The sequence below is a fragment of the Macrotis lagotis genome, chromosome 1, assembly GCF_037893015.1.
Source record: "Macrotis lagotis isolate mMagLag1 chromosome 1, bilby.v1.9.chrom.fasta, whole genome shotgun sequence".
Lineage (NCBI taxonomy): Eukaryota > Metazoa > Chordata > Mammalia > Peramelemorphia > Peramelidae > Macrotis > Macrotis lagotis.
This window is the reverse complement of record NC_133658.1, coordinates 224,764,123-224,775,696: the sequence shown is the minus strand read 5'-3', so window position 1 is coordinate 224,775,696 and position 11,574 is coordinate 224,764,123. Positions and strand designations below refer to the sequence as shown.

General features: G+C 35.9%; 1 pseudogene; it reads right to left on the bottom strand.

Annotated features, from left to right (window-relative positions):
- Positions 1-615: 615 nt before the first annotated feature.
- Positions 616-6,462, bottom strand: LOC141522394 (transcription factor Dp-1-like; annotated as a pseudogene).
- Between the last annotated feature and the right edge of the window lie 5,112 nt (positions 6,463-11,574).

The window sequence follows — 11,574 nt, the reverse complement described above, 5'->3', positions numbered from 1 at the left end:
CAAAAAATTGGCTATTAAAACTATTTCCCAGCTTTATGCATTCCTTCTATTCTTGGTTGAATGGTTTTATTCATGCAAAACCTATTTTATTTTTCTCCATTCTATCTGCCCCCATTTGCACTTGTCTTCTTTCTTTTCCCTTATCCTTAATAACCAATGTTTTGTTTCTGACTTCTGTATATCATAGACTGTACTTTGTCCATTACTCTACACCTTCCCCAAAGGATAGGATGTTTTTTCCACAAAAAGATAGTCATTTATTTCATTGATGTGAATGAAGTACAGTTTCATCAAAAAAGTCAGCAAGAAATGTTATGAGGCAATGTTGACATTTCATAAAGTAAAAAGCATTAGAAAACAAAAAAAAATACTATTGAGTGAATAAAGGTTCTGCATTAGCATACTGAAATCAAAACACAAATTCACATATTTAAAATCCTTTTTGATTGCTTAAAAGAGTCACACTCTCTAAATCCAACACTTTACCAATACTTCAGGGTATGATCAAAAATAAAAAAAAATGAAAATCTGTATTTAAAAAAAAAATCTCTTCCGTAAACAAATTTATTCCTGAAGTTGAATGTGGAGGGAGGAAAATGAGTACAAATCAACAAATCAATCTTCATTCTTATTTTCCATATTCTTTTTCTTCCTCACTTTAGAAAGTGGAGTTTCAAATCTGGATCCACTGTACTAAGAAAAATTGGAACAGATTGCCAGCATTTCATCTGTAACTGGTAAAATCACTGGCAGAAAACTTTGTACCATTTGAAGTTGAAATTGATGATGATATGACATATTGATGATGACGTGACATATCTAAATCAAATATCAAACTTCTTACCATCATTAGGTCTTCTGCAGTTCAGATTCCAGATTCTAGCCCACAAGACATTCCCATTCACTTCAATACTTCTATAACATCATACATTTTAAATGTGTTGCTAACATTAAATAAATACTCTAGTTTGTCATTAGAAATACTGAAGTTGATCTCTGTCTTCTTGCTTGTGTTCACAGTGATAAAAGATAGGTGTCTGACAGAGTTAGAAAGTGGTGATCTAAAGGCTTGCTGCTTCACTTGACAATTTCTATGCACCAAATTCCTGATGGTGATTTGTGGGAAAATAAGTCCTTGAAGTTGAAACTACTTTTGTTTTATTCTCCCATGTCTTCTCTAACTCTCTACCTCTAAATCTTAGATTTTTGTACTGAGTTGGTTGATAAATTCTTGAAGGAAATTTGTGGGCAAATAAGTCCTTGAAGTTGAAACTACTTTTGTTTTGTGATAAGTTGGTTGAAAGTCCAAAGGTCTGTCATGAGGGAACCTGGGCATCCCCAAGACAAAGAGCAGAGACCCAGCTCATCAGTGGCAAGGTACAGCCAGGGATACAAACTAAAAACCAGAGTGGAATCCTTTGCAGGCTGCACAGTGGCTAGATGGGGAAAGATCCAGTGAGACTGAACAAAACACCTCTCTGGCCAAATTGGTTGGGCTGGAAGGCCCAGGTCATGAGCTCCTTTGCTTCCAGTAGAGACAATGAATTTCTAGAGAAGGCCCCTGAGTACCTGAGCTGTAGTCTGACTTTCTCTAGTTCAGTAATAGAAACATCCCCAGGTATTTGCACCATATCCCAAAACATGAGTATGGGCAGCAGATCTATTCTGGTGTTGATATCTATTCTGCTGTTGATTATCCAGAGTGTCCCTGGCATTTCTAGCTCAGATAGCCTAACACAAATTGTGTGAGGATATCATAAATATAGTACAAGGTGTAGGGAATGTACTGCTGACACCTCAAATATAGGCAATACAAAGAAAGCTTCTGATTCCTTACTGGTAGGTCAACTGAGTAAACCATTCCTAATCCCATTGATCAAGGCCTGTAAGGATCTCAACATAGATGATCTACAAACTAGCCCCTCATCCAACAGAGTTTAAGAAACTTAGGACAATATGAAAATGTTGAATAAGAAAAACACCTAGACTCCCTACTACAAGATAAAGTTTATTAGAACTGCCCTGATATCCTGGAAACCAAGGACAAAATAATCATGGAAATAAATATATCTGTGGAGTTGGAACAAAGACCAATAACTATTACTTTAATTTAGAAAAAAAGTGATATCTTATTGTCTAATCTTCATATTTCTTATACTTTATGTTTCTTTCTTAAGGATATGATTTGTCTCTCATCACATTCAATTTGGATCAATGTATACCATGGAAACAATGTAAAGATTGTCCCTTCTGTGAGGGTTGAGGGGAGGGAAGTAAGATCAGGGTAAAAACTGTAATACTCAAAATAAATAAAATCTTTATAATTCAAAAAAGAAATGAAAAGAAAATAAATAATAATTCTCGCCCCTTCCTAAACGGATGCCAAAATTAAAACACCAAGGAATATTGTGGTCAATCCCCAGAATTATCAGATCAAGGAGAAAATCTTTCAAGTGGCCAGAAAGAAACAATTTAAATAATAAGGAGTCATAGTCAAGGATTATACAGTACCTGGTTGTATCAAAATTAAGGGATTGAAGGGATGGGAATAGGATTTTCTGTAGAGCAAAAAAGCTTGAATTACAGTTAAAAATTCACTATTCAGAAGCCTGAGCCAAGATTGGTGGCTGGAGAACAACCTTTCTTAGGAGCTCTCTCCAAATTATTTTAAAAACCTTAAAATTATGATCCTAAATTTTTGAGAGACAGAGCCCACAGAAAGATCCAGTGAGATAATTTTCCAGTCCAAGGTAAACCATAAAATAATGGGCAGGTTCTGTTCCAGTTGGGTTGAAGGAGAAGGCAGCACGAGAGCAAAGGAGGTTCAGCCTTCCAGGAACCTGGGAGCCCAGGTTCCTGGCAGAAGAAGCAGTTTCCTGATCTGCCATCCCAGAAAGCACCAAGCACAGTTTGGGATCAGGAGGGAGACCTCTGCAGGAGTGAGCAGGGAGCCCAGGCCAGTGTAGCCCTACTCAGCATGGCCCTGGCCCTCAGGTCAACCCAAATCCCAGGAAATGGAAGCCTGTGGAGCTGCCCAGCAGGGAGCCACCTGGCAGCTGCTCCCTGAGTGATCAGTCCATGGAAGGTAAGGGAGTAGAGGGAAACTGTCAAGGTCTGTCCTCTGTCCTTGGGAAAGGACTCTCAGGCTTTGAAAATATTTAGACCCTGGTTGCAGTCTGAGGTTACTTTAAATGGAATTTCTCTTTCTAGTACTTGCTGCTGTATCTTGCTAGTAATATATTATAAATGCTAAGGATTTATGTGGTTATTTTATATCCTGCAACTTTCCTAAAGTTGCTAATTGTTTTTAATAGTTATATAGATGATTTTTTTGGATTCTCTAAGTATACCATCATGTAATCTGAAAAACTGAGACTTTTGTTTCTTCCTTTCTAATTCTATTCCCTTCTACTGCTTTTTTCTTTGACTGCTGAAGTTAACATTTCTAACACAATATTGAATAGTAGTGGTGATTACAGATAGCCTATTTTCACACTTGATCTTATTGGGAATATATCTACCTTATCCCCATTGCATATAATACTTGTTGATGGTATAAGGCAGGTACTGCTTTTCATTCTAAGGAGCAATTCCTTTATTGCTTTGCTCTTTAGTGTTGTTAATAGGAATGGATGCTGTATTTTGGCAAAGGCTTTTTCAGCAACTATTGAGATATTCATATGATTTGTTAGGTTTGTTACTGATATGATCAATTATGCTCTTAATTTTCCTAATATTGAACCAACCCTGCATTCCTGGGATAATTCCTGCCTGCTCAAAGTATATTATATTAGTGATAATTTGTAGTAATTGCTTTGCCAAGATTTTATTGAAGTTTTTCATCCATATTCATTAGGCAAATTGGTCTACATTTTTTTTTCTGTTTTGACTCTTCCTGGTTAGGTATCAGCACCATAATAATGTCATAGAAGGAAGTTGTTAGAGTTCCGCCTTCACCTATTTTTCCAAAGAGTTTATATAGAATTGGAATCAATTGTTCCTTAAAAATTTGATAGAATTCACGTGTGCATACATCTGGCCCTGGAGATACAATAATAGTTTGTTGAATTTCTTTTTCAGAGATAGAGTTATTTAGGTCTTTATTTTCCTCTTCATTTAAACTGGGGAACATATTTTTTAAATGGTCATCTACATAGATTATCAAATTTCTTGGCATACATTTGGGCAAAATAATTCTGCATTATTACTTTAATTTCCTCCTCATTGGTAGTGTAGACACCTTTTTCATTTATGATACTAGTAATTTTGCTTTTCTTATTTCTTTTTTAAATCATATTAACCAAAACTTTTATTTTTTTTATTGTTTTTATATAATACCAATTCTTGGTTCAATAGTTTTCTTGGTTTATATTTTATTAATTCCTCCTTTAAGTGTTGGAATTTCTAATTTGTTATTGAATTGAGGGGTTTAATTTGATCTTTGTCTATTTTTTTTATTTGCATGATTAATTTATGGTTTTCCTCTTTCTCTAATTTATTCTTGTAAACAGTTCAGGATACAATATATTTCCTAATAACTTCCTTGATTTATCCCATAACTTTTGTTGTATTGTCTCATTGTCATCATCTAGGATGAATTCATTAATCTATCTATATTTTTATTTGATGCACTAATTCTTTAAAATGCAATTATATAATTTCAAAGTAGTTTTAGGTCTATCTCTCCAGGGCCCACATGATTTTTATTTCATTATGATCTGAGAAGGAACTATTCACTATTTCTTCCTTCCTGTATTTGATTATAAGGTGTTTGTGACCTAGGACATGGTCTATTTTTGTGTAAGTGCCATCTATTGCAGAAAAAAAATAATATTCCTTTCTATGCCCATTCATTTTTCTCCAAAGGTCTATCATGTATAGGATTTCTAACATTCTCTTTATTCCTTAATGTCCTTCTTGTTTATTTGATGGTTAGATATATCTAAATCTGAGAGAGGGAGTTTGAGAACTCCCACTAATAGAGTTTTGCTGTCTATGTCTTCCTGTAAATCATTCAGCTTTTGTCTCTAAGAGTTTGAATGCTATACTACTTGGTGCATATATATTTAGTAATAACATGTCTTCATTTGAGCTGGTACCTTTTAAGAGGATATATTTTCCTTCCTTATCACTTTTAATGAGATCTATTTTATCAGATGCTTTGTCTGAGATAAGGATTGCTACCCCTACCTTTTTCACTTTGCCTGAAGCAAAATTTAATCTGCTCTAACCTTTTATCTTTACTCTATATGTATCTCAGTGCTTTAAATGGGTTTCTTGTAAGCAGCATATAATAGGATTCTAGATTTAATCCACTCACCTATTTGATTATCTTTTAAGAGAGAGATCTTCCCATTTATATTCAAAGTTGTAAGTACTAATTCTTTATTGTCCTCCAAGCTGTCTTCCCTCTGTTTGTATTTTCCCCTTTTATCACTTTATCCATATTCCCCCAGTATTTGACTTCTGAACACTGCCTTCTTCAGTGAAGTTGCCCTTTTATATACACCCCCTCCCCTATCTTTCCCCTTTCCCTTTGCCACTTTTTCCTTCCCTTCCTTCTGCTAGTTCCTTCCTTCTTCCCCTCTACCCCTTTTTCCTTTTAGTATTTTAAAGGCAAGAAAAGTTTCTTACCTTAACTGAATGTGTGTATGTAATATCCTTCTTTGAGTCAAATCTGATTAAGATTCATGATCACCATAATAGCACATGGGATTGATGATCAGTCTTAATGGACTTGCTTTTTCCTTCAGTGTAACAAACAGGGACAATTTTGGATTATTTGTGATGGAAAATACCATCTGTATCCAAAGAAAGAATTGTGGAGTTTGAACAAAGACCAAAGACTATTACCTATAATTAAAAAAAAAAAAAACTGTTATGCAATCTTGCTATCTCTTACATTTTATTTTATTTTCCCTTAAAGTTATGATTTTTTCTCTCACCCATTCAAATTAGATCAATATATAGCATGGAAAAAATGTAAAGACTAGCAGATTGCCTTCTATGGGAGGTGGGGGGAGGGAAGCAAGATTAAGGGACAAATTGTAAAATTCAAAAATAAATAAATATATTATTAAAAACAAATATATAGCTTATATCAGATTCCTTTCTGTTGGGTGGTGGGAAAGGGAACGAAGGAAGGGAGAAACACTATAAAACTCAAAATATTGTAAAAATGATTGGTTAAAATCTACCATTTTATGCAGTTGGAGAAGCAAAAAAAAATTTATATAACAAAAAAATGTCACTTCCTGCCAGAGAAAAGCCAGGTTCTGTCCTAAGGTCTCTTGACTTTTTCCCAGAATTATTATAAAACAAGTCTCTTAACAGAATTCAAATACAAAAATCCAGAAAGAGCAAAAGAGAACAACATTTACCACCAAAATCTATGGCAGGGGAATGTGGGTGAGCAGGGACAGAGAGCAGAGACCCAGCACAGGGGGCAGTGGGGTGAGACATGGGACTAACCTCAGCACAGCCTTGAAAGCTTTGGATTTGTGAGCAAGAAGGAATACAGTGCAGCAGGTGAGAGAACTCCAGCATAGCAGCTAGACATCAATCTGCTCAGTTCTGATGGCCTGGAAGACTAGGGCCACATGCCCCATGTTTTCAACAGAGTGCTTGTTTTGCAAGTTGGATCCACTCCCCTTCTCTATGAGAGACAGACTCTTGCTGGAACAAACCCAGTATCAACCTCCCCACCCCCACCCTAAGGCCTAATTAGGTGTGGGCTGCATATCTCTGTTAGCACTGAGTGAATAATAAGATTAACTAAATAGCCCAAGGAGACAGCCCACATTTTAAAAGAATGATTATGACCCTGCTGCTCTCTGCCTCCCCAAGCCCCAAACCCAGGCCTAGGGCCTAAGCACACTCACTCCAGAGATCACAGATACTCCAAGTTCATAGATACTCCAGAGACAGCCTCTATTTCCCCCTATTGACTGGCATACTTAGAGTTACTAAATCCAGGGTTTTCAAAATGAACTATCTGTGAACCAGTCCCTCCCCCAACACAAGATCCTAAGGAAAATGAAGAAAAGCAAGCAGAAAGAGGGGGTCCATTGAAAGATACCTAGAAGACAAAGACTCTAATTCAGATAGAAATAGAACTTCTGAGGAGAACATGAATTGGTCTCCATCCCAGAAAGATTTCTTAGAAGAGATCAGGAAGGATTAAAACATCAATTAAGAATATTGGGAAAGAAATGCAAGGGAAAAATTAACACCATGCAACAAGAAATTAAAACCTTGGAAAATTAAATTGGACAAATGGAAAACTCCTTCAAAACTAGAGTTGATAAATTGGAAAAGGAGTTGCAAAAGGTAAATGAAGAAAATTTTTCCCTACAAAAAAAAAAGAATGGAATCCATGAAAACTAATGAATCATGAGACAATAAGAATCTGTTAAATAACTCCAAAAAAATAAAAAATAGAAGAAAATATAAGATATCTCATAGTCAAAACTACTGGCCTAGAGAATAGATTCAGGAGGCACTATTTAAGAATCACAAGCTTCCTGAACACATTGAGGATGGAAAAACCTAGACTCAATATTTCAGGACCTATTGAAAGAAAAGTGCCCTGATATAATGGTACCAAAGGGCAAAATAGTGATTGAAAGAATACATGGATCCCCTAATGAAAGGGATCCCAAAATGAAAACAAGGAATATTGTGGCCAAATTCCAGAACTATCAGATAAAAGAGAAAATCATGCAAGCAGCCAGAACACACAGTAAGGCTTATTCAGGGCCAAGTAGCCATAGTAGGAATTACAAAGGGATCAAAGGAGATGGAATGAGATATTTCAAAGAGCAAGGTAGCTTGGAAAGCAGCCAAGAATTCTCTATCTGGCAAAACTGAGCCTTCTATTTCAGAGGAATAGACAGATATTTAAAAATATAGGAGACTTCCAACTATTCCTGATGAAAAGACCACTGCAAAATAGAAAATTTGCATTTGAAACATGAGACTCAAGACCCATGAAAATGTAAAAAAAGGGTAAAGAAAAAAAAACCTGTTATCCAATGAGATGAACTGGGCTATACCCTCCCCCCTCCCACTGCCCCCCCCACAGGAGAAAGATTACCATAACTCTTGAGAATTATATCTCTTTGTTAAGAGAGCATACTTAGCCAGGAGTGATGGACACTCATGACTTATCCATGACTAATAGAATGATTCAAAAACAATATCTCCTTAAAAAGGGAGCAAATCACATTATACAAAGAGGTACAAATAACATGTTGCAATAGAGGGGAAGAAAAGAGTAGTTGAAAACCACATGAATCTTACTCTCATGGCTTACCTTTCATTGTTAAAGGGGGAAAGGAGGAGGGGGAAGAAAAGAACTAACAGAAAAAAAGTGAAGGAAGAAGGGAAAGGGGAAAGTGGAGGTGGTAGATATAAAGGGGCAAACACACTGAAGGTGGTGCTATTCAGAAGCAAAATACTGGGGAATAAGGATAAAAATGGAAGAGAGTTAGTAATTACAATTTTGAATGTGAATGGGATAAACTGTCCCTTAAAAGGTAAGCAAATAGCAGAGTGGATGAAAAACCACAATCCTACAATATGCTGCTTACAAGAAACTAATTTGTTTTTTTAATTTACTTTTTAATTTATTTATACATTACTTAAATAGTCTTGTTGTAAATATAAATATAATCCCCCATTCCCCCACAAAATAAAATAGTCTTCTTGTAAGAGTAAACATATCCTTCTTTGATAAAAACTGCTGGGATAATTGGAAGTTAGTATGGAAGAAACTTAGATTAGAACAACACCTCACACCCTTTACCAAGATAAGATCCAAATGGTTACAGGACATAGACATAAAAAACAATACTATAAGCAAATTAGAAGATCAAGGACTAGTCTACCTGTCAGATCTACAGAAAGGGGAACAGTTTATGACTAAGGAAGAGTTGGAGAACATCACTACAAACCAATTAGATGATTTCGATTACATTAAATTAAAAAGTTTTTGCACAGATAAAACCAATGTAATCAAGATCAAAAGAAAAGTAGTAAATTGGGAAACAATCTTTACAACTAATGATTCTGACAAAGGACTCATTTCTAAAATATACAGAGAACTAAGTCATATTTTTAAAACAAAAAGCCATTCCCCAATTGACAAATGGTCAAAGGATATGCAAAGGCAATTTACAGATGAGGAGATCAAAGCAATCCATAGCCATATGAAAAAATGCTCTAAATCATTAATTATTAGAGAAATGCAAATTAAAACTTCGCTGAGGTACCACCTCACACCTCTCAGATTGGCCAGTATGACCAGGAAGGATAATGATCATTGTTGGAAGGGATGTGGGAAATCTGGGACACTATTACACTGTTGGTGGAGCTGTGAACTCATCCAACCCTTCTGGAGAGCTATTTGTAACTATTCCCAAAGCCCAACACAAATGTGCATACCCTTTGACCCAGCAATACCACTACTGGGTCTATACCCTGAAGAGATGAGGAAAAAGGTTAAAAACATTACTTGTACAAAAATATTTATAGCAGCCCTGTTTGTGGTGGCAAAGAATTGGAAATCCAGTAAATGTCCTTCAATTGGGGAATGGTTTAGCAAACTGTGGTATATATATGTCATGGAACACTATTGTTCTATTAGAAACCAGGAGGGACGGGATTTCAGGGAAACCTGGAGAGATTTGCATGAACTGATGCTGAGTGAGATGAGCAGAACCAGAAAATCACTGTACACCCTAACAGTAACATGGGAGTGATGTTCAACCTTGAAGGACTACAAGGACTATTCCCTTTAATTCGTAAAAAAAAAACCCCAGATGTCTTATGGTTTGATCTGGTTACCTCTGAGAATTCTGTTCTCTTTAAGGATATGATTTCTCTCTCATCACACCCAATTTGGATTGAGGTACAACATGGAAACAAAGTAAAGACTGACAGAGTGCTATCTGTGAGGTTGGGGTGGAGGGAGGGAAGCAAGATTGGGGGAAAACTGTAAAACTCAAATAATATCTTTAATAAAAAATTTAAAAAAAAGAGTAAACATAACCCCCTGTTCCCCCACAAAAATAAAAAAAATCTCACTATATATAAATTGAAAAAGAAAAAAATGTGCTTCAGTTTACTGATACCATCAGCTCTGTCTCTGTTGCACCACATTCTTTATTATAACTCCATCAGGGAATTATTTCCACAGTTGATGTTGCTCAGTGTAATTCAATCCATCTATTTCTCCCCACTACCAATAATTACATTTTATCTCTCCTTTCACTTTGTTCCAAATCAAAAGTGTGCTGTGGGACAACTGAGTGGACCAGTGAATAGAGCACTGACCCTAAGGCCAAGAATCCCCAAGCCAACATCCCACCCCAGAGACCCAGCAACCACACATCCCTGTGGTCCTAGATATGCCATCCAATTCCACCATCTTATGAAATGCAAAAAAAAGAAAATATATCATATCTGATTATCCTCTCCCATGAATAACCCTCTTCTCTATCCCCTACCTCCATCCTCCCTTCCCTCTCTCCCCTTTCTCCTATCCCCTTTCTCCCCTCTTTCTTCTAGATTGCTATGCCCTATTAAGTATATATATATACATATATATATGTATATATATATATATATATACATATATATAAACATATATGTTGCTTCATTTCTTAACTATTTTCGAGAAGAATCAAGCTCTCTCATCCCCCCTCATTCCCTCCAACTCCATATTATTGCAAAAGCTATTTCTTGACTCTTTTAGGTCAAATAACTTAGTCTATTATGCCCCTCCTTTCCTTTCTCCCAGTATATTTCCATTTTAATCATTGACTCCATTTTTAACATATATTATACTTTGAAATTTGGCCCCCTCCTGTGTTTCAACTATAAAAGCTTCTAACTGATCTAATAAATGAGAAAGTTTAGATGAGTATTATCAGCATCATCTTCCCATACAGGAATACACAAAGTTCAGCATCATTAAATCTCTCATAATTTACCCTTCTCCTACACTCTCTGTGCTTCACCTGAGTCCATTACTTGAATATCAAACTTTCTATTCAGCTCTAGTGGTTTCAACAGGAACACGTGAAATTTGCCTTTTTCATTAAAAGTCCCTCTTTTCCCCTGGATGAGGATGTTCAGTTTTGCTTGGTACTTGATACTCAGTTGAATTCCAACATCTTTTGCTTTCTGGAATATTATATTCCAAGACCAATGAACCCTTAACGTGGATGTTGCTAAGTCCTGGGTAATTCTGACAGCAGCACAACAATATTTGAATTGTTTTGTTCTGGCTGCTTGTAGCATTTTCTCTTTCATTTGGGAGTTCTGGACCTTGGCTATAATATTTATGGGAATCATTTTTTTGGAATCTCTTTCAGTAGGAGATCAATGGATTTGCTCAATTTCTATTCTGCATGCTGCTCCTAAGATATCAGGATAATTCCCCAGTAGAAAATCTTTCAAAATGAAGTCAACTCTCTTTTTCTGATCATGACTTTCAGGTAGGACAATAATTTTTAAATTGCCTCTTCTGCATGTCTTTTCCATATCTGTTGTTTTCTTCAGCAAGATATT